Here is a 25,123-nt window from a genome sequence, read left to right as displayed (position 1 = left end):
ATTTCATAAATGCACACAGTTTTTTTTTATTTATTTGAGAGATATCCTGGTCGGTTGGCTGTATACTATGTCAAATTGGGAAACTGGCATCCCTGTGCCATCTGTAACTTTATGAATGGGTACGCAGGGTTCCTTTGTTAAATCAGGAACTGTCCATGGTGCTGCTAAGGAAATTGGCGCATTAGCCTTGTCCAGGTATATAGGCCTATACCCGTATTACTCGGTAGAATATACAAGGATATTTTATTGAATTAAAGACCTATAAAGGTCACTGTTCTATAATTACTTTGATTAGTTCGTAAACCTCCAACATTGAGGTAAAGTCAATGACATAATGGACAGGACAGACAGGGTCCTGAAAAATATAAAACCATTCCTGTGCGTAACTCAAACTTTACGCACCAGCTCTTTGGATTCGGTGCATAGGCCAAGCATGTAAACGAATTTAGAAATGAACCATAGCATGATACAAATGATGGTCTAATGACTGGCATGTTGGCTGCATGAAATATAAACACACCATACGTTATATCCCATAGGCTCTTGACAGAGATTTTCTTTTGAACTTTTCTTGTGGGCGCGTGCCCGGGAGGAACACTTCACGGGCTGCGCTCCGCCTGGTGACTTGAAGTAGGCAGGGGGGTCATGGCTAGATTGATTACAGTTTATGTCACATTTACGTCAAAACGTAACATTTTTGCATTTTAGCTAATCCTAACCATTTTCCTAACCTTAACCTAATTCTCACAACCTGCTACGTTAATTATCCCAACCTGAATTCTGACATAAACTGTATCCCATCTAGTCATCACTACATAACTAGGCAGAGTGGGAAGTTTCAACTGTTGGACCTGCCATAATAACCTTACCGTCGTGTGCACGCGCCCATGCAAGCAACCCAGTAATAGCCTACAAAGCAGGCACCATTGTGGAATAAGACTTAACCGTTAACGTTTTTAAATGTTTGAGTCCCCTCGAAAATCGATAAATGAACGGGACGCATTGTCAAAGAGCCAGGAGGAGTTGAGTGAGACGCCACCGGGGTCTCCCGTGAGTACAGGCAACCATGGGAAGAAGAACAAGAGAACGCAACAACCAAAACAACCCGATAAACGCTCGGTCTCAGCTGCACAGCTTTGCGCGGAGGAGTCGTGTGAGCAAGAACAAGAACAGTCAGAGAAACAGTACACCGATTACGACACAGACGAACCGATAGTGAGAGGGATATTTCAAATAGGGAAGAAGAGTCACGACGTCCTTCTGTCATCGCCGAGGGTGACATGGAGTCTTATTCAGCCAGAGACCCCTACAGGTGAGCTCACTGTTTCACCATTATCCATGACAATTGCAGACGGGGTCTGTTTCTTCTACCAGTGCCGCATGCCGACCAACATAGCCTACATCAGACGGAGGGGAATCATAAAACATAATATTTTCACATGAAGACATAGCTAACCGTTTCTTGACTTTAGTGAAACAGAATCCCCCCATGAATTCGTGAATTTCGGACATTTCCTACATGGCTTGTAAGAAGTAACACAAAGGTATTTGAGAAAAGAGGGTTGTAAGTGTTTCATTTATCTGTAGGTTAGATTCCAGATAAGATTGACTCCTTGATACGGTAGATGAACCAAGAAAAGGTGCAACATCAATGACAGCCTATCAATTGCAAGCCATGAAGTAAACATACTTGGCTCTATGTATACAGACATCAAATATTGACAACAAACAAAACGGTATAAAATGTATTTTTGTTATAAAACAAAGTATATTTTGTACATTTTGCGTAGGCCTATACTATAGCCTACATATAGCCTATTATTCGCACAGTATGTGATGTAGGCTTATAGGCCTATTGACTGTTACTAAACCTATTATAACAGTTTGCCTTTTAAACCTATCAATATTCAAAACGTTATTGTTTGATATTTTATTTATTTGGTCTTCAAACTATGTTACACAGCAGTCTAAATCAGTTTCAGTCTCCCTTGTCAATGGTGACATAAATGGGAGTGAAACTCAATGGCCAGCCCATGCTGTAGGGTAAATGACTATTTTTTGGTGAAATGATGTAGGTCTAGGTTACCAAATATTATTCTGGAAGAAGCAGACAGATCTTACTTTGTCTTGTGTTATATTGCTGTAAATAAATTATATTATGTGCTGCCTCTTGAAGAGCTTAGCCAGCCAATAGCCTAATAAGAATTCTTTATTTATTGTTGGCCGCTCGGCCAAAGTATACGGAAGATAAAATCATTAAACCAGTTAGGAAAAATGTAGAAAGTGCCTGTTGCCAGAAAGTCATGTGTAACAGATGTGTCGGTAATAGACTCCGTCTCTGACCGGCCGGCTGGCCGACTATTGTGACCACCTAAAGCAGGGCATCTGGCGCTCATGTGGACAGTTAGTTTGCATCCCAAATGCCACCCTATTCCCTTCATAGTGCACTACTTTTGACCAGAGCCATATATACTGTAAGGAATAGGGTGCCATTTGGGGAGCAGACCTAGAACATGTCCAAGTAAATGATACTCACACATCGCCATCTGCATCTCCACACTGAAGGATGGGTACATGGGACAACGTGTGATCATCATGGGGGTGGTATAGGAGGCCCTACTTACCTTATCAGTTTCAATGGAGAGGGCGGTGGGGTTGTAGCCATGTTTCTTGTGCACAGACTTCAAACATAGAATCAGATGTGTCCAAATGGTTGATCAGATGAAACAGTTCCATCAAAACAAAATGAAAAAAAGGAAACATATGGAGAGTTTGAACTAGATATCCATCCCTTTCATATTTTTTTGTGTTGTTGTTGATTTGTACAGTATATATCGCTCAAAAGCATCAATTGCTTAGTGCAAAACAGATTGGGTTTCATTTTGCTTAATAATCTTTACAGGCAATACCTTTTGGTTATGTGTGATCCAAGCTAATGTTATTAAGCCAGCACTCTCATTACCCAGAAAGCATCAGTCTAATAACCCCCTATGGCCACTACCAAATGCTCCAACAAAACTGCCAAAAAACCACAGGCACATGTCTGATTCGCTGGCGGTTGTCTATTTGACTGGGTTTGAGATTCTGTTCTGCCCAGGGATAGCAGATCAGATCTGTACAGTGGTCTCAATTTCAATCATCATTTGAAAGATGGCTCACAGTAGCCTATATATTTGACATGCTGAAGTTATGCCAGTGTTCAAAGAAATGCAATGTTATGCTGTTTTGATAGACATAAATTAATATTAAGTTATAAAAGGCATTCTTTAGGTACTGAACATATTCAAGTAGCTATAATATACTAAATTCTTATACTTATTTATCTGATGCTCTCATATCGTTGAGAGGCAATACTTTTAATATCACAGTTTCAAACACTAAATGCATCAACTCACCACAGATAATATTCATAGTGAATTAAAATTTAATGTAAACCTACTGAAGCGTTGTGTTTGCCCAGAGGCTCCTACAATAGCTTGACCTTGAGACCCCTGGCTTTGCTTTCATTGGCCTTGTTTACTGTGATTGGACCTTGGCCTGAGGTTACTGTCTTTAGTACGTGTATGTGATCCCTGCTGGGATTGAACCCACAACTTTGGCAGTACTAGGTGTCTTGACCTAGGCAAGGAGAACAGTAGAGATTTATTTAATCTGTCTCCTGGCCACAGCATTTAAACTAGATAGCATGTTAAACACTTTTATTTGTCAAATGCCTCTTATTGGATGGATGTCTAAGAAAACAACAAGATTTAGATTGACACACAGTGAATGTTTACAAAATGCAATTTAACTTCATAAAATGTTATGCTCCCTTTTATTTCACTCTGTCCTAGATATCCTTCCATGAGGTTCAGTCACTGTGAGAGGGATATGACTTCTCTGGCCAGTTCATTTGTGGGTTGTTAGATGTAGGGTGTTGAAGTGTTAATTTGATGTTCAAAAATATCCTGTTTTCCCAAGACTCTGAGACTGTGAGGCAGATCTTGGCTCGTCAGGTCCTCTGTCACTGCTACTTGTCAGTCTGTCCTCAGTTTTCGGGAATTAATTGCACCACAGAGGTTCTTGGGTCTACAGTGCATTCGGAAAGTATTCATACCCCTTGATTTTTCCACATTTAGTTATGCTACAGCCTTATTCTAAAATAGATTAAATTGCTTTTCCCACCTCATCAATCTACAAACAATACCCCATAATGACAAAGCAAAAACAACTTTCAAGAAATTTTGCAAATGTATTACAAATGAAAAACGGAAATGTACCTAAGTTTTCAGACCCTTTACTCAGTACTTTGTTGAAGCGCCTTTGGCAGCGATTACAGCCTCCAGTCTTCTTGGGTATGACGCTACAAGCTTGGCACACCTGTATTTGAGGAGTTTCTCCCATTATTCTCTGCAGATCCTGTCAAGCTCTGTCAGGTTGGATGAGGAGCATCGCTGCAAAGCTAAATTCAGGTCTCTCCAGAGATGTTCGATCGGGTTCATGTCCGGGCTCTAGCTGAGCCACTCAAGGACATTCAGAGACTTGTCCCGAAGCCACTCCTGTGTTGTCTTGGTTGTGTGCTTAGGGTCGTTGTCTTGTTGGAAGGTGAACATCCGCCCCAGTTTGAGGTCCTGAGTGCTCTGGAGCAGGTTTTCATCAAGGATCTCTGTACTTTGCGCCGTTCATCTTTCCCTCGATCCTGACTAGTCTCCCAGTCCCTGCCGCTGACAAACATCCCCACAGCATAATGCTGCCACCACCATGCTTGACCGTAGGGATGGTGCCAGGTTTCCTCCAGGCGTGACGCTTGGCATTCAGGCCAAACAGTTCAATCTTGGTTTCATCAGACCAGAGAATCTTGTTTCTCATGTTCTGAGAGTCTTTAGGTGCCCTTTGGCAAACTCCAAGTGGGCTGTCATGTGCCTTTTACTGAGGAGTGGCTTCCGTCTGGCCCCTCTACCATAAATGCCTGATTGGTGGAGTGCTGCAGAGATGGTTGTCCTTCTGAAAGTTCTCCCATCTCTACAGAGGAACTCTGGAGCTCTGTTCATAGTTACCATTGGGTTCTTGGTCACCTACCTGACCAAGGCCCTTCTCCCCCGATTGCTCAGTTTGGCTAGGGGACCAGCTCTAGGAAGAGTCTTGGTGGTTCCAAACTTCTTCCATTTAAGATGATGGAGGCCACTGTGTTTTTGGGGACCTTCAATGCTGCAGAAATGTTTTGGTACCCTTCCCCAGATCTGTGCCTCAACACAATCCTGTCTCGGAGCTCTACGGACAATTCCTTCGACCTCATGTTTTGGTTTTTGCTCTGACATGCACTGTCAAGTGTGGGAATTTATATAGACAGGTGTGTGCCTTTTGAAATCATGTCCAATCAAATGAATTTACCACAGGTGGACTCCAATCAAATTGTAATAACATCTCAAGGATGATCAATGGAAACAGGATGCACCTGAGCTAAATTTCAGGTGTCATAGAAAATGGGTCTGAATACTTATGTAAATAAGATATTTATTTTTTATAAATTAGCTAAAGGCTCTGGGTATCACTTTTATGGTAGTTCACTCTTGTGACCAGTTTACTCAAAACATTGATATCAGCTAATTGTCAGCATAAATCTCAAGAGAAAGGGATGAGGCTTGACGGCTAATGTAACATGAGCATTTGTAGGCTACATACCGGTTGAAATATGAGCTTGTGAAGGCTACAGTGTACATACAGTGCCTTCAGGAAGTTTTCAAACTCCTTGACTTTTTCCACATTTTGATGTGTTACAGCCTGAATTTAAAATGGATTCAATTGAGATTGTGTCACTGGCCTACACACAATACCCCATAATGTCAAAGTGGAATTATTATATATTTCTTTATTAATAAAAGATGAAATATTTTGAGTCAGTAAGTATCCAACCCCTTTGTTAAGGCAAACCTAAATAAGTTCAGGAGTAAAAATTTGCTTAACTGTAACGATGTACGCTGAGAGTCGGGAAGCAAGTTCAGGGAGTGAATATTTTTAATAAATAAATGAACAAAACAAGAAACACAAACAGCGCACTGACATGAAACAGCAACAATGACGACTGGGGAAGAAACCAAAGGGAGTGACATATAAAGGGCAGGTAATCAAGGAGGTGATGGAGTCCAGGTGAGTGTCATTATGCGCGTAACGCTGGTGACAGGTGTGCGCCCTAACGAGCAGCCTGGTGACCTAGAGGCCGGAGAGGGAGCACACGTTACATTAACAAGTCACATAATAAGTTGCATGGACTCACTCTGTTTGCAATAATAGAATTTAACATAATTTTTTAATGAATACCTCATCTCTGTACCCCACACATACAATTACCTCTAAGGTCCCTCAGTCGAGCAGTGAATTTCAAACATAGATTCAACCACAAAGACCAGGGAGGGTTTCCAATGCCTCGCAACAAAGGACACTTATTGGTAGATGGGTCAAATGTATAAAGCAGACACTGAATATCCCTTTAAGCATGGTGAAGTTTTCAATTACACTTCGGATGGTGTATCAATACACCCAGTGGCTGCATTATGTTATGAGTATGCTTGTCATCGGCAAGGACTAGGGATTTTTTTCGAATAAAAATAAACGGAATAGAGCTAAGCACTGGCTAAATCCTATAGGAAAATCTTGTTCAATCTGCTTTCCATCAGACACTGGGAGACAAATTCACCTTTCAGCAGGACAATATCCTAAAACACGAGGCCAAATATACACTGGAGTTGCTTACCAAGATAACATTGAATGTTCTTGAGTGGCCTGGTTACAGTTTTGACTTAAATCTGCATTTAGATCTATGGCAAGACTTGAAAATGTCTGTCTTCAATGATCAACAACCAACTTGACAGAGCTTGAAGAATTTAAAAAAGAATAATGTACAAATATTGTACAATCCAGGTTTGCAAAGCTCTTGGAGACTAACCCAGAAAGACTCACAGCTATAAATCCTGCCAAAGGTGATTCTAACATGTGTGGACTCAGGGGTGTGAATACATTTAAATTAGATATTTATGTATTTCATTTTCAATAAATGTGCAAAAAAAATCAATTTAATACATTTGGAATTTCAGGCTGTAACACAACAAAATGTGGAATAAGTCAAGGGGTATGAATACTTTCTGAAGGCACTGCACATGTTCCCAGACCAAGGTCTTCAACCAGCTCTTATTTTTCATCTTGAGTTCAGGATTGACAGGGACATCTAAACCCATGCTGAGGCCCTATAGTCTGCTAATGTCTCTGACTGCTGATGTGTATATCTACTCCATATGCTGTGGGTTATGGCTGTATAGGGACCAGATCAATACAAGACATCTGTTGACACACAGGGTCATATATGTAACATGAAGTATCTCCTCTCTAGTCGGACTACAGATCTACATCATACGTATATCCACTGTCTCCAGAGATCTTATCAGATAGATAGATAAACCTGTAGTAGGGTCTCTCTCTGCTTTAATGGATTTACATTCTCATCTAGTGAACATATTGGGAATACCTAACAAATAGCAGCCATTCAATTTGTGTTATAATTCAGGATATAAATATTATTTTGAAGAAAAGTTGTTGGTCACCATGCACTAAATATGAACACAAAAAATATATATTTTTTATAATATCAAAGTCTGTGATATTGATGGAGTTCTATCGGAGCCAAAAATAATATAATGTGGTGTCCCATAAGGCTCCATACTATATGGTTCCTGATATATGTAGATTAAAATAATAATAATAATAATAAAAACTATGACAGGCACTCTGGTCCTTTAGAACAGTCCTGAGATATACTGTATCTTATATACATGTACAGTGCATTCGGAAAGTATTCAGACCCCTTGCCTTTTTTCACATTTTGTTACGCTACAGCCTTATTCTAAAATGGGTTAAATATATATATTTTTTCATGAATCTACACATAATACCCCACAATGACAAAGTGAAAACAGGTTTTTAGAAATGTTTGCAAATGTATATATATAAAAAATTATATATATACTTTATTTACATAATTATTCAGACCCTTTGCTATGAGACTCGAAATTGAGCTCAGATGCATCCTGTTTTCATTGATCATCCTTGAGATGTTTCTACAACTTGATTCAAGTCCACCAGGGATTTCAAGTCAATTGATTGGACATGTTTTGGAAAGGCACACACCTGTCTATATAAGGTCCCACAGTTGACAGTGCATGTCAGAGCAAAAATCAAGCCATGAGGTCAAAGGAATTATCTGTAGAGCTCCGAGACAGGATTAAATTGAGGCACAGATCTGGGGAAGGGTACCAAAAAATGTTTGCAGCATTGAAGGTCCCCAAGAACAGAGTGGTCATCATTCTTAAATGGAAGAAGTTTGGAACCACCAAGACTCTTCCTAGAGCTGGCCACCCGGCCAAACTGAGCAATCGGGGGAGAAGGGCCTTGGTCAGGTAGGTGACCAAGAAGCCGATTGTCACTCTGAATGAGCTCCAGAGTTCCTCTGTAGAGTTGGGAGAACCATCCGGAATGACAACCATCTCTGCAGCACTCCAGCAATCAGGCCTTTATGGTAGAGTGGCTAGAGGGAAGTCACACCTCAGCAAAAGGTGCATGAAACCTGGCACCTAGGCAGAGTTGCAAAGAAAAAGCCATATCTCAGACTGGCCAATAAAAAGAAAAGATTAAGATGGACAAAAGAACACAGACACTGGACAGAGGAACTCTGCCTAGAAGGCCAGCATCCTGGAGTCCCCTCTTCACTGTTGATGTTGAGACTGGTGTTTTGCGGGTACTGTTTAATGAAGCTGCAAGTTGAGGACTTGTGAGACGTCTGTTTCTCAAACTAGACACTGATGTACTAGTCCTCTTACTCAGTTGTGCAGCGGGGCCTCCCAATCCTCTTTTTATTCTGGTTCGAGCCGGTTTGCACTGTTCTGTGAAGGGAGTAGTACACAACGTTGTACGAGATTTTCAGTTTCTTGGCAATTTCTTGCATGCAATAGTCTAAATTTCTCAGAACAAGAATAGACCGACGAGTTTCAGAAGAAGGTTTGTTTAACTTTGTTTACACTGTATTTCTGAGCAATTTGATGTTATTTTAATGGACAAAAAAATGTGCTTTACTTTCAAAACAAGGACATTTCTAAGTGCCCCCAAACTTTTGAACGGTAGTGTATGTAAATGTGATATTTCCGTTTTGGGGTATTGTGTGTAGATTGATGAGGGAAAAAAATGATTGAATCCATTTTATAATAAGGCTGTAACGGAACAAAATGTTGAAAAAGTCAAGGGGTACTTTCCAAATGCACTGTATCTACAGTCGTGTGCAAAAGTTTTGAGAATGACACAAATATTAATTTTCACAAAGTTTGCTGCTTCAGCATCTTTAGATATTTTTGTCAGATGTTACTATGGAATACTGAAGTATAATTACAAGCATTTAATAAGTGTCAAAGGCTTTTATTGACAATTACATGAAGTTGATGCAAAGAGTCAATTTTTGCATTGTTGACCCTTCTTTTTCAAGACCTCTGCAATCTGCCCTGGCATGCTGTCAATTAACTTCTGGGCCACATCCTGACTGATGACAGCCCATTTTTGCACAATCAATGCTTGGAGTTTGTCAGAATTTGTGGGTTTTTGTTTGTCCACCCGCCTCTTGAGGGTTGACCACACGTTCTCAATGGGATTAAGGTCTGGGGAGTTTCCTGGCCATGGACCCAAAATATTGATATTTTTTCCCCCGAGCCACTTAGTTATCACTTTTGCCTTATGGCAAGGTGCTCCATCATGCTGGAAAAGGCATTGTTCGTCACCAAACTGTTCCTGGATGGTTGGGAGAAGTTGCTCTCAGAGGATGTGTTGGTACCATTCTTTATTCATGGCTGTGTTCTTAGGCAAAGTTGTGAGTGGGCCACTCCCTTGGCTGAGAAGCAACCCCACACATGAATGGTCTCAGGATGCTTTACTGTTGCCATGACACAGGACTGATGGTAGCACTCACCTTGTCTTCTCCGGACAAGCTTTTTTCCGGATGCCCCAAACAATCAGAAAGGGGATTCATCAGAGAAAATGACTTTACCCCAGTCCTCAGCAGTCCAATCCCTGTACCTTTTGCAGAATATAAGTCTGTCCCTGATGTTTTTCCTGGAGATGCTTCTTTGCTGCCCTTCTTGACACCAGGCCATCCTCCAAAAGTCTTCGCCTCACTGTGCGTGCATATCCACTCACACCTGCCTGCTGCCATTCCTGAGCAAGCTCTGTACTGGTGGTGCCCTGATCCCGCAGCTGAATCAACGTTAGGAGACGGTCCAGGCGCTTGCTGGACTTTCTTGGGCAACCTGAAGCCTTCTTCATAACAATTGAACCGCTCTCCTTGAAGTACTTGATGATCCGATAAATGGTTGATTTAGATGCAATCTTACTGGCAGCAATATCCTTGCCCGTGAAGCCCTTTTTGTGCAAAGCAATGATGACGGCACGTGTTTCCTTGCAGGTAACCATGGTTGACAGAGGAAGAACAATGATTCCAAGCACTACCCTCATTTTGAAGCTTACAGTCTGTTATTCGAACTCAATCAGCATGACAGAGTGATCTCCAACCTTGTCCTTGTCAACATTCACACCTGTGTTAACGAGAGAATCACTGACATGATGTCAGCTGGTCCTTTTGTTGCAGGGCTGAAATGCAGTGGACATGTTTTTGGGGGATTCAGTTCATTTGCATGGCAAAGAGGGACTTTGTAATTAATTGCAATTCATCTGATCACTCTTCATAACATTCTGGAGTATTTGCAAATTGCCATCATACAAACTGAGGTAGCTGACTTTGAGAAAATCAATATTTGTGTAATTCTCAAAACTTTTGGCCACGACTGCATACTCTGCTCACCAGCCTGGCTTGTGTCTCTCTCTGTCGAAATATGATTCTGATTTGAAATGACATGATAGGTACAGCCTTTCATTTGGGGCACAAGAAGGAGCTCAAAGATTAAGCATAGATGCAGACTTCTAGAAAACAATATTGCTGCCAGATGGAGACAAGCTTCTCTCCAGCACTGCTTCTGCTCCTGGCAGACATAGGTGGCATAGCAGCATCATATAATCTACTATAATTCATTTATGGTAAAAAAAAAATACATCCATTTAATTTGACATCCCGAAATGACAATGTCTTCAACATTGGCAGTAATACAAAAATTGTCGGAATATTCTCAGATATTCCTTTTTGTTCAAATTTGTATTGTGCATTCATAAATTAGGATCTCTCTGTTGGGTTCTTCTTCATTCAATGTGTTAATGTGTGATCTCAAGTGTGTCTTAGTTCACACTACAACGTGTTGTTATTCACTACAGATTTAACTGCTATTTGTCTCATTTCAGCTGTTGTTGTTGATTTTTGTTGTTGTTGGGACATACAGTAGAGTGCTCTCAGGCCCAGATAACTCTAGCTCACATTGTCATGTTGTCAACTGTCCAAGCATAGCCAGTCTTTGCCAGGTCAGTGTAGTGCTCCTCTTTGCCCCCATGTTGTGTGGGCCATGTGGTTCACAGTGTGGTACCTAGGATCATATTTTCCACCTGTGCCTTCAGAGGCCTGCCTGCCGAGACACACACACACACACACACACACACACACACACACACACACACACACACACACACACACACACACACACACACACACACACACACACACACACACACACACACACACACACACACACACACACACACACACAAACAGCAAAACCCAATATTTACATTTTTATATTGCTGTTGTCAAGCCCCCATGAAGCAAACAGAGCAGACGACAGGGTCTGTTTGTTCCCTTTGTGCAATTAGACTATGACACTGTCTGTCTGTCTCTGTCTGTCCCAAATGGAACCCTATGCCCTATATAGTATACTACTTTTGACCAGAGTCCAATTGACCAGGCCCATTGGACTGGTCTAAAGTAGTGCACCATATATGGCATAGGGTTCCATTTGGGAAAGACACACTTTCTATCTGTCCCTCTTGTAGTACGGAGGGGTCACACACGTTCTGAACCCTCGCTGTGGTTACTGTACTCACTGTACCGTTCAGCTAATTAACTTTAACTGTCATAAATTGTAGAGCAAATATGGGCAGAAATTAGTCCTTTCAGTCTGTCATGTGCACTTCCCACAATCATGGCGAATTGTGTTGACTCTGTGGATGAAACTACACACAATAGTATTTCTGGTAATTGCAGTCCATCACTCTAAGCATTTCTATCACCACACACACATGCCTTACAGTGAACAGCACAGGTTGTAACTAGGGCTGTCAAATGCTATTGAAAAAAAATTGAGTGAAGCGCAGGATTTGCTGTGATTAATCGCAATTCATCGCAAATTCAGAATTTGCTCAAATTCAGGTGTAATTTAAGATTTTTTCATACAAAAAAAACATTACAAGAATATTGATGTTGATTTCGTCTAATGACACGTTTAGCAAAATTAGGCAAATTTAAAAAGCACACTTTCTTTAACCTTATGTCGACTTGTTTTAACATTGCATTGTTATTTTTAGCTGTATAGATGATGTATTTGGTATGTTTTCAGTGTATCTTGAATGCTTTCAGACAATCACAATCACAAGAAAAAAAAGTGCACTAACATTAACTTGGGTTAACTGATTAACTCTGAAAGCCCTAGTTGTAACATAATGACTAGTTGTTAATAGTAGTAAGTCATCCTTTTTTTCCAATGTCTGCCAAAAAAGGGAGGGGAAAATGCACCAGTCTGTTTCACTTCAAAGACTTCAAGAAGATAGATAAAATTTGAAAAAATGTATAATTTCAAAAATACTCCACATCCTCTGCAGAATATACAAATACATGAACATTTCATTAAGTTGCAATTCAATGCCATGACACATCTCTATATATCATTATATTGCCTATGCACAGTGTGACAATACATCCCATCCAAACCAACCATTTCCAAATCCAAAACATTACACTAATTAGTTTCACAGATTCAAACCCCTGCCAAACCCCTAAATAACCCAAACTAAGTTCCAAACAACTCAGCCAACTTTATGAATGGACCTGTGCCTGAAAGAAGTCACGGGCAGCCAACCACTGTGTATGGAGTTTTTATATGGCGCGTTGCAGCACCTGAAAGAGTTGGCTTGTGCATAAACGGCGAAAACAATTAGCGTCAAGCAGATAAGTCCCCCTATAATCCTGTTTATGGTCGGAATCAGGCAGATGTGCTTAGATTGATCCAGACAGGACAGGGCGCCAGCACCAGTTTACTGTAATCCCACCTCCCCCCTCTCCTTCCCTTGTACATCACTGTATTACTGGAGGGAAGGAAACGGGTGAGGGGGACTCTCCCCCCTTTCTAAAGCCTCAAACTATCCCCCCTCTCTACCCCCTTTTCTGAGCGCCTTTTCCCTTGTACCCTAATATATCACTGTTGTTAATATGGCCCTGTTTGTCATTGGTCCCTGTCTACAGCCAGCTCATTCTGTCAATCGGGGGAGATTATCTTTATTCCCTCTAAATCAATTGGATATTTTTGTAGGGGCCAACATTACAGCCAGCACTCAAAGTATTTGAACAATTTCAAATCGTATTTGGACCCAGGTCTGGAAGAAGCCTGATCACCAGGAACAGATGGTGTCAGCCGGGGTGTCCCGCTAAGCTCAGCAATGTGAGAGGATAGATGGTAGTTAATGTTCTGAAACACTGTCTGAGGAACAGGCTGGGGCCGGGGCTGGGGATCTTCCTAATGAAGAAAGCGTTTCACATGAGGAGAGACAGACTCATTTAGAGTAGAGAAGGAGTCACAGTCAGGACAGTTGGCCATCTTGGACAAAGAACCCAGATCTGTTTAATAGGAGTTGTGTCTGATGTTGATTGTCTTCAGCAGGAGGGCCAGGGAGAATGAGACACTAAACAATCCTGTGATGTCACACTCTGTCAACACATTACCCATTAAGAGTTAAAGATCCAATGAAGCTGTTTTTATCTCAAGATCAAATTATTTCTGTGTAACAATTAAGTACCTTACTGTACTGTAATTGTTTTCAATTAAAATGGTCAAAAAGAAACAAAAATTGCTTCTTTACAAAGGGCAATTTCTCAAGCAACAATTTTGCTAGCATTGTCTAGGGGAAAACTGAAAATGAGCTGTTATTGGCAGATAGGTTTAGAACTCTATTTCTTATTGGTCTATTAACTAATTTACCACATGGTGATGTCACCATGGAAGGCCAAAACTCAATCCCACCAAAACAGGCTGACATTTCAGGCAATCTTTTCAAACAGCTTTTACACTAAAAGGGCATTATCATAATTTTCACAATTTCACATTATTATTCCAATCTCATAGTGTGGAAATAAATATTATATAAAACACAGGAAAATCACGTTTTTCACTGCACTGGGCCTTTAACACTTTTAAAGCTATTATCGCTCAGAACTAAAGCTATTTCTTTGTTCAAGTATAGGCCTAAGCCTTTATGGTGGCATTGTAGTAAAGGGTTCCTGCACTTCCAGAGCATGTCTTTGCTTCCTGTGTATCTCCAGGTCAGTCGGAGACTCTGAGGCGTACAGAGTATGTGCAGCTGAAGGATGTGTTTGCAGTGAAGGAGAAGAGACATCGGCCAGCAGACAGGGGGCACTCTCTTGGGCATCACTCTGTTCCAGTGTAAGAAGAATGGACCCAAGCTGAAGGACCATGCCATTCACTTTAACAACATGAATGTGGACCACTGTGAGATCTGGTTTTTAAAAAATGAAGGAGATACTCAGTGGTAAGTGTGCTTCACAAAAAATACTTTAAACATATGTGACTGGTTTCTCTGACAAAGATTAAGGCTAGTTCTAGACTCAGTGGCGATTCTGCTTTTAAGACTGAATCTAGGTCTGTTAAACTGGCTCATATAGTATTTGGTTTGACGGAGTAAAAAAGATGGAGAACATCAACTAATGTAGTGCATTTTTATGTGGACTCAACCTATGGCCCCAAACTTAATTGTACTACCCTAAGTGGGCTGTGCTTTTGACAAATATTTGAACACCAAACATATCAGGGAATATATGTTCTACAGCAGTTTGCAGTGATGTTGTAAAGTGCAATCAAACATTTATGATGCCAACAAGCCCACAAAGATTTTGAGACATGCTCTAATAAAGCAATACATTATCGATCACTATAGTCACTAGGATATCACAATCTTTTTACAGGTTGTCACACAAAGACATTCTCCAATATCTTCCTGTTGTGATTTTTTATGACTTTTTTAAGCAGCACCCCTGTGTGGTTATTGGCTCTGTGTGTGTCTCTAGGAAGTGACCTGGCATGATGGGGACACCTGTCTCTGAGGACCCTGCTGGGTTGGACCATCTAGGCAGCCTGTCCTCCTCCCCTCTCCACCCACTGTCTCCCCCTGTCAGTCCCGTAGAAGGAAAGATAATTACTAACTACAGGGTGGCCACCATCAACCTGTTCTTCAGGCCCTTGTGGCCAACACCTCCACATCGTTCTCCCACCCTCCTCCTCTCCAGCGTAGTCTAGGGCAATGACATGGCCATCACACAAAAAGAGTGCCCATATCCAACACCTTTCAATTAATCTACTACATGCTGCCTCATCAGACATAATATCCTTGACAATCTCAAATATCCACCCCAGAAATGTTGCCTAATATACAGTACAGTGTGTGCATAGAATGCATGTTGGAGTTTCTGTAAGTGAAAAACCTGGTTTAGAGATAGCTCTACCAGGTGCAGCTTAGACAAGCACTAGAAAGCTAGACAGTCCCAGTTAGTGACACTGTCTGCCTGTACATAATGCTGTGTTAACACAATTCAGCGTAATCCCTGTAACGTTCGTTATAGCAGCAGCCAGCTAATACTACGTGATTAGTTCTGCATTAGTCATCTGAGATTAAAGGGGATTGTTGTTATGTTAGCTCAATCTAGCCGGCATTACACCATCTCTCCTTTCACAGGCCTGTCCGCTCTGTTATAGCCCTGTACTGTTCTGTTCCTCAGGCAAACCAAGGATGTGTCCAAAATGGCATCCTATTCCTTATATAGTGCACTACTTTTGACCAGAGCCCTATGAACCTGGTCAAAAGTAATGCACTGCGTAGGGAATAGTGTGCCATTTAAGACTCAGTACAACTTTGGCAAAGCCGACTTTTAAAGTTGTACCTCCCTCAGCCTTAGGAGGATCCAAAGCCTTGGCTGTGTTCCAAATGGCCCCCTATTCTCTATATAGTGAACTAATTTTGACAAAGGCCCATATGCGTCTGGTCAAAAGTAGTGCACTATGTAGGGAATAGGGTGTCATTTGGGACGTTGGCCTAGGGTTTTCGTGTGAGAGGGCTGCGAGTACTTTGTACTTTAACATGAATTTATTAACATAATTAAAACAACATGCCTTGAGGCGGCCTACAGGACACTGAATAGCCTTATTTATGAAGAAAAAAACATACAAAAACAATCATTAATTGATTCGATATTGTCTTCTTTTAAAAAACAACAATTTGATATTATCTGGCATATTTGGGTTATTATGATGCAGAATGGATCATCTTATGAAACTAAGCCTGGGCCCGTATTCAAAAAGCATTTTAGAAGAGGAGTGCTGAACTACAAGCAGTTTCATCTTTTATCATTGTACAGAATATTTTTCTCCAAATGTAACACAGTGGCAGTGCATGTGCAATACTAAATTAAATCAACAAGAGATATTGGTTGTTATAAAACCTGCATCTCATTACACTCAGGTGCTGGGCGAATATGGTTCGACACAGATTCATATACTAAATAAATATATGGCTCTGGTTTGATCTGACAAAGATCCACTGCGGCTCGAAATATTGACCCTGTTATTAAAAGGTGGTATTAGGAGCATAATGCAGAGCCCTTAGCCTTCACCTGGCACAACAAGGCCTAAGTAAGTACAAAGTAAATTAAGGGCATAACAGACCTTGTCCTTATCAACAATAAACATATAATGTTATGTACGATTAAATAATAGCCATCAACTACATGAATCATGCATATATTCATATAGGCTCTATACAAAGAGTTAAAACATAAAGGGTAAAAAAAATCCTCTCCATTCTGTTGTTAAACAACTTAGCTAACGGGTTTATGTAGTTCTCACACTGACTTATCAATAGACATATGAATTCAGTTTAGAGGACAATGGTCAATGGATCAACTCTAAGTTGAACTCTGAGCTTTTCCCCCTCTCTTTTTCTCCTCTCTCTTTCGTTCTCTCCTCCACTCTCTCTTTTCCTCCCCCCGAGGGCCTTTAGCTACGACAACAATAAAGTTCAACTTGATGCAGGAGTGTGACCATCCACTTTGACAAGAGCACCAAGGCCATATTATCTGTCCAGAGAGGGGAGACGGCCTAGTGTGGGCTATGAGGGGCCTGGTTGGTCTGATTGACCTGCCCAACACAGGACCCACTAATCTGTGAAAGAAAGGGGGCTTTGAAAATGCCATGGAGGTGATTGTAGGATTGTAGCTCTACACAGCGTCGCTCCGCTCGCACAAGGCAAGGGTATCAGAAAGACACGGACATCCTGCCTTGAGCCTTGTACAGGTGCTGCCATTGTTAGCGCTGGCCTCTACACATGCTGGTCTGTCTGTGACCAGGCCTGTGACATTACCAGACGACTGATGGCTGGTTTAATCTGGTGGCTGACACCCTCAGCTGGACCATGCCACCTCATGTGTCAGACCACATCACATGGCTTGTCACTGCGATGGCCCAGCAATGACCACAGCACTGGCCAAGGCAATGCCTCCATTTGGTTTCCAGCATTCAGAATCCATCTCTAGGAAAGGAGAGTGAGGGGTTGATAAAAAAGGCAAGGAGGGAGACGGGGTTATACAGCAGCACCTTTTGTGTTTAACTGTCAGCTGGGACACTCCCTTCATTGTGCAACGTTATTAGAGGCTCCCTGGGAAACGAGGGCGCAGGGATACACCGTTCCCACTGTAACAGGTGAGAGCTCCTGTAATCCAGCATACCACAGTTTAAATTCCCCCTGTGGGAGAAATTATTCAGCAGCACCACTGACTTAACAACAGCCTTATAATAAAATAAAAGACACACCCCTGTGGAAAACAGAGAGAGAGAGAGAGAGAGAGAGAGAGAGAGAGAGAGAGGAGGAGCTAGAGGAGGAGCTAGCACACCGTCCTTTATGTTCCATTGTGTGAGGCTATCAAGGTATAATTTTAACAGGCAGTCATGCGCGGCGCAGACCAAGGTGACATGTGGCCCAAAGTAATGTATTTCTCTCCCAGGCAGGTAAGTCAGTTAGCTAATGTGGGAAGCTAATGTAGTAAAAGGTAGCAGGATGCATCTGTTCTTCAGGACACACACACACACACAGAACCTGGCTAAGGCTGTCTGGAGGAAGTCTAATGAAGGAGCTGAGAGACAGAGACTTCACATCTCAGAGCACACAGGAGCCTAATATCCACCACTTAATGTGACACTGAAACTGTATTATCACCTTCTATCAGAAAGGATAAAAACATCTGGGGCTGTATTTATAAAGCATCTCGGAGTAGGAGTCTCTGAGTAGGAGTCTCTGAGTAGGAGTCTCAGAGTAGGAGTCTCAGAGTAGGAGTCTCAGAGTAGGAGTCTCTGAGTAGGAGTCTCTGAGTAGGAGTCTCAGAGTAGGAGTCTCAGAGTAGGAGTCTCAAAGGATCTCCGCCTGTCCTTAGAACCTTATTTATCATATGCAAAATGTTTAGTACAATCAGTTGCATAAAGTTCATGAATTAAATTGCTTTACAGCAGATGACCTATTTGTCAATGTGTGCCCAGCAACCTCCCCTCTCCTGATGTGGTCATATCCTCTGTAGGATATTAGTACTCTTCCTGGTTGGATGAGTGTATGAAGGACATTACCCTGGTCCTTGCCTCGTAGCTGACTAGATGAGTGTAGAATGTTAGCCTGGTCCCTGTCTGGTAGCTGACTAGATGAGTGTAGAATGTTAGCCTGGTCCCTGTCTGGTAGCTGACTGGATGAGTGTAGAATGTTAGCCTGGTCCCTGTCTGGTAGCTGACTGGACGAGTGTAGAATGTTAGCCTGGTCCCTGTCTGGTAGTTGACTGGATGAGTGTAGAATGTTAGCCTGGTCCCTGTCTGGTAGCTGACTAGATGAGTGTAGAATGTTAGCCTGGTCCCTGTCTGGTAGCTGACTAGATGAGTGTAGAATGTTAGCCTGGTCCCTGTCTGGTAGCTGACTAGATGAGTGTAGAATGTTAGCCTGGTCCCTGTCTGGTAGCTGACTAGATGAGTGTAGAATGTTAGCCTGGTCCCTGTCTGGTAGCTGACTGGATGAGTGTAGAATGTTAGCCTGGTCCCTGTCTGGTAGCTGACTAGATGAGTGTAGAATGTTAGCCTGGTCCCTGTCTGGTAGCTGACTAGATGAGTGTAGAATGTTAGCCTGGTCCCTGTCTGGTAGCTGACTAGATGAGTGTAGAATGTTAGCCTGGTCCCTGTCTGGTAGCTGACTGGATGAGTGTAGAATGCTAGCCTGGTCCCTGTCTGCTAGCTGACAATGTAGGATGGGGCGTGTAGGATAGGGTGGCAGGTAGGCTAGCGGTTAGAGCATTTGGCCAGCAACTGAAAGGCTGCTGGTTCAAATACCCGAGCCGACAAGGTAAAAAATCTGTCGATGTGCCCTTGAGCAAAGCACTTAACCTCAATTTGCTCCAGGGGCGCCGTATTACTATGCTGATCCTGTAAAACAACAGATTTCACTGCACTTATGTGACACTAAACATATATATATCTTTGTTATGTTACTTCGGTCCCTGTCTGCTAGCTGCATGGATTAGTGTAGAATGTTACCCTGGTCCCTGTCTGCTAGCTGCATGGATGAGTATAGAATGTTACCCGGGTCCCTGTCTGCTAGCTGCATGGATTAGTGTAGAATATTAGCCTGGTCCCTGTCTGCTAGCTGCATGGATTAGTGTAGAATGTTACCCTGGTCCCTGTCTGCTAGCTGCATGGATTAGTGTAGAATGTTACCCTGGTCCCTGTCTGCTAGCTGCATGGATTAGTGTAGAATGTTACCCTGGTCCCTGTCTGCTAGCTGCATGGATTAGTGTAGAATGTTACCCTGGTCCCTGTCTGCTAGCTGCATGGATTAGTGTAGAATGTTACCCTGGTCCCTGTCTGCTAGCTGCATGGATTAGTGTAGAATGTTACCCGGGTCCCTGTCTGCTAGCTGCATGGATTAGTGTAGAATATTAGCCTGGTCCCTGTCTGTTAGCTGCATGGATTAGTGTAGAATGTTACCCTGGTCCCTGTCTGCTAGCTGCATGGATTAGTGTAGAATGTTACCCGGGTCCCTGTCTGCCAGCTGCATGGATTAGTGTAGAATATTAGCCTGGTCCCTGTCTGCTAGCTGCATGGATTAGTGTAGAATGTTACCCTGGTCCCTGTCTGCTAGCTGCATGGAGTAGTGTAGAACGTTACCCTGGTCCCTGTCTGCTAGCTGCATGGATGAGTGTAGAATGTTACCCTGGTCCCTGTCTGCAAACTGCATGAATTAGTGTAGAATGTTACCCTGGTCCCTGTCTGCTAGCTGCATCAATTAGTGTAGAATATTACCCTGGTCCCTGCCTGCTAGCTGAGTGTATAATGTTACACATTAACAGGCTTTCCATTAACTCACCATGTGTATCCATGGAGACACCACCTTCTCGTCAACTCCTCTGAATAGATACCAGTCCCTAGCTCAACCTAGCATGGTCAACAATGTTTTCTGTTGTTGGTCTTTGTATACTTAGTTTGGTGAGGTGGAGAACACTTCCCCCTGGGCGAGTCAAGTCAATCAGTTAGAGGGTGAATTGTGTGGATATAATGTAGTAATATGAATTAGTGGGTGAGTGAGTGAGTGAGTGAGTGAGTGAGTGAGTGAGTGAGTGAGTGAGTGAGTGAGTGAGTGAGTGAGTGAGTGAGTGAGTGAGTGAGTGAGTGAGTGAGTGAGTGAGTGAGTGAGTGAGTGAGTGAATAAGGTGTGTGTGATGGATACAGAAAGAAAGTGGATCAGGTAGTTGGTGATTGAGTGATTTCATTTGATCATGGAAGACCGTAAGTAAGTTAGATGAGTAGGAGAGAAAGAGAGCATTAACAGTATGTTAGATGTAAGTAAGTTAGATGAGTAGGAGAGAAAGAGAGCATTAACAGTATGTTAGATGTAAGTAAGTTAGATGAGTAGGAGAGAAAGAGAGCATGAACAGTATGTTAGATGTAAGTAAGTTAGATGAGTAGGAGAGAAAGAGAGCATTAACAGTATGTTAGATGTAAGTAAGTTAGATGAGTAGGAGAGAAAGAGAGCATGAACAGTATGTTAGATGTAAGTAAGTTAGTGTGAAAATAGTGTGTGAATGAGCATGTGTTATGTGGGAGAGCATATAATAGGGAGTGTGTGTGTGTGAGCTCTCATCACCGTGGGAGAGCGTGTGTATATATCTGTCTCCTCTCTCTCTGCGGAGGATGAAACAGAGAGAAGCAGATGCTGTCCTCCGTAACAAAGGTATCACAGCCGTATCACTTTCACTGGAGGGAGTACCAGTCCTGTCTTAATGTATCCCCCCCACAGACTGGACCCTTCTGTCTGTCTTTCTGACCGCATCTGTCTGTCTGTCTTTCTGACCGCATCTGTCTGTCTGTCTGTCTGTCTGTCTGTCTGTCTGTCTGTCTGTCTGTCTGTCTGTCTGTCTGTCTGTCTGTCTGTCTGTCTGTCTGTCTGTCTGTCTGTCTGTCTGTCTGTCTGTCTGTCTGACTTCAACTGTCTGTGTATCTGTCTTTCTCTCTGTCTGTCTGTCTGACCGCGTCTGTCTGTCTGTCTGTCTGTCTGTCTGTCTGTCTGTCTGTCTGTCTGTCTGTCTGACTTAAAACTGTCTGTGTATTTGTCTGTCTGTCTGTCTTTTTTTGGAGGCCTTGTCTGTCTGACTCACCAAACCCCACACTAGAGCTGTTATCAGTCAGTGTTGAAGCACAGAACACGTGTCGCTGTCTGACACATATACACCGCATTTATAAAAGAAAACTCACCAGCAATATAAACACAGGATTATCACCTACAGTGAAAACACACCAGCAATATAAACACAGGATTATCACCTACAGTGAAAACACACCAGCAATATAAACACAGGATTATCACCTACAGTGAAAACACACCAGCAATATAACACACAGGATTATCACCTACAGTGAAAACACACCAGCAATATAACACACAGGATTATCACCTACAGTGAAAACACATATGCTGCTATGCATCTCTTCACTGTACTTAAAGTATGTTATTTTTTTGTAATATTATGGTTTATAATGTACTTAGTGCTAATGCATATTCATAAAGTTCATAATGGTAACCTTTTGTGTTAGTAACCAGAGACGCATTCCCGTTAGTCTTTTTGGATTATTTAAGGATTTCCAAATACAGTATTTGTTTATTTTTTGTATTCATATTTTTTTATTAACCCAAATCACATGCAGATAACGATTTCTATTATATTCACAACACAGTTCTTATATTCACAACACAGTTATTATAGTCACAACACAGTTAATATATTCACAACACAGTTGTTATATTCACAACAGTTATTATAGTCACAACACAGTTATTATAGTCACAACACAGTTAATATATTCACAACACAGTTATTATATTCACAACAGTTATTATAGTCACAACACAGTTATTATAGTCACAACACAGTTCCTATATTCACAACACAGTTGTTATATTCACAACAGCTATTATAGTCACAACACAGTTGTTATATTCACAACAAGTTATTATATTCACAATTTATATTCAGTTGTTAAAGTACTGTGAATAAATCCTGAAGAATTATGGGGTATTTTTGAAATTGGCCTACATCTACAACTCTCTGTGGGTGAATTGGATTATGAAAACTAATACAGACTGGACACACACAGCCTAAATAATCCCAAATATCTAGTCAATTTATCCAGCACGGAGGGAGGATTGGGTTTGGTTGGGGGCAGAGCACATATGGAGGAAGGGATGTGTGTGTGTGTTGGCGCCAGATCCAGAGCCTCAGCACGGTGATCCCCCTGCTTGAGGGGGTAAATCTGGAGATGGCCGGGTGGGGAAGGGACTCGGTGGGGTTTCGTGGAGGGACTGGGCTGGGGGCTCCCCCACCGCTAATGCGTTCTAATGCCAGCTCCTGACACAGCGCCAGATGCTCCTGTTTGGCAGGGCATCTGAGGATCTGAAGAAAGGTCTGGGGTGTTGGGTTCGCCACCCGTATGCCATACGCCCAGGAGAAGGAGCACAAGATGGGGACAATATGGGGACAAGACAAGTTCCAGCCTACACAACTCAGTACTATGTTAGCCTGGTCCCAGATCTGTTTGTGCTGTTTGGCCAACTCCTATGGTCATTGTCATGTGGCGTGTGTCTTGACAATGACCATAGGAGATGACAAGACAGCACAAACAGATCTAGGAACCAGGCTAGTTCTCCATATCCTGTATGCCGTCTTTTAGTTCACTGCCTCTCCTGGGCCTTCCAGATCATCCAGGATCCAGCCCCTTAGAGGCCCTACGAGGCCCTGACCTTCCTCAAACCCAGGGTCCCCGGCCTGGGCTCAGCCAGGAGGATCATGGCCCCCTCACCAGCCAGGCAGCCAGCCAGTGAATCAGTCAGCCAGGGATTTTCAGCAGGGAAAAAATAAGACATCTGTTCCTAAAGGATTAGCAAATATTCTGTGCCCTTCTGAAAGCCTGTCTGTGTCCGAGTATTGTCATTGGAGCAATCACTGAGCTGCATATGTGCATTACATCTCTCTCTCTCTCTGCCTCGTGAATACTCACCCTCCCAGTGTTTTTGAACTCATTAAATGGGAGATTAACAGCTCACAGCCAAATGAAAAAGAACAGGGACAACACAACATTGGTGTACCAGGGCTGAGGCTGAGTAATTGGCCACAGCTATAATAGCCATAGGTTAAGTCCAAATGGCTCCCTCTTCCCTATAAAGTACACTACTTTTGACAAGGGCCCTATGGGGATAGGGTGCCATTTGGGACTTTACCATATTTCCCATCATATCCCCATTGTGATCGTTAGCCCACCAGAGGGGACGAGGCTCTTAGTCTTCCCGGTAGGACAGAAGCTTTGTTTTCCAATAGGAATCACTGAGAAACCTGACCTCAGCTCCAGGTAATTTACTGGTGATTATGGGAAAAGTAGTCCCTTGTGACTTGTGGCTGTCTCCAGGGGTAGAGAGAAGCCCTTAGCAGGTCTAAACAGATGCTCTGGTGACTGAATCTCGACCACAGCCACAGGAGCCACACGTCCTCTCCTCCTGGTTCTCTCTGTCTGCACTTAGTGGTGGTCAGAGACAGATGTAGTCACTGTGTTGGGTGACATTTGTGTGTGTGTGTGTGTGTGTGTGTGTGTGTGTGTGTGTGTGTGTGTGTGTGTGTGTGTGTGTGTGTGTGTGTGTGTGTGTGTGTGTGTGTGTGTGTGTGTGTGTGTGTGTGTGTGTGTGTGTGTGTGTGTGTGTGTGTGTGTTGGGTGACATTAGGCTAGCCTTATGGTCCTCAGAGGTAACACAGCATTAAACCCATGAGTCAGCGACCTCAAAGACATCATCATCGGATGCAAACTTGATGATCTCATGTTGTTTTCCACAAGTCCACAACATGGACAACATCACTCTCTAATTGCACATACAGTAGCTTGTCAATATTCAGTCAATGTAGCACCATCATTGGTTATGTCACCCAAGCTCCCGCGATTGACCAGTTTTCCATGTCATGTTAGCAACATGTAAGTTAACTCACATACACTTCATATTTTTAAGGCTGATTCTGAGGATGCTAAACGAACAATTGAAAAACATAGCTTGCAAGCCTCTTTCATCTAGCAGGAACTAGGTGGTAAATGTACCTGTTGGTGTATTTTTTGGTGTACTGAAGTGACCCAATAAATCAATTTTTCTGTTGTGTGTACACTGTGCGTGTACATGAGTTACCCAGTGTTGATGGTAAACATTTCCTAGCGGGGAGAGAGAGAGGACTTAGTTAAACCCTGATTGAAGAGAGAGATCCCTCCCCAGCCTGGCTACCCAG

At 42.4% G+C, this 25,123-nt stretch overlaps 1 pseudogene across 1 annotated transcript; it reads left to right on the top strand.

The window, feature by feature from the left end:
• The first annotated feature begins 503 nt into the window (after window positions 1-503).
• Window positions 504-23,685, top strand: LOC145850301 (uncharacterized; annotated as a pseudogene). The gene is made up of 3 exons (XR_014382676.1): window positions 504-1,312; window positions 14,540-14,766; window positions 23,535-23,685. The product of XR_014382676.1 is annotated as an uncharacterized LOC145850301 (transcript).
• The last annotated feature ends 1,438 nt before the right edge of the window (window positions 23,686-25,123 follow it).

Source organism: Salmo salar, chromosome 25, assembly GCF_965601325.2.
Source record: "Salmo salar chromosome 25, fSalSal1, whole genome shotgun sequence".
NCBI lineage: Eukaryota > Metazoa > Chordata > Actinopteri > Salmoniformes > Salmonidae > Salmo > Salmo salar.
Note: the sequence above shows the minus strand (reverse complement) of the source record. Positions and strands in the feature narration are given on the sequence as shown.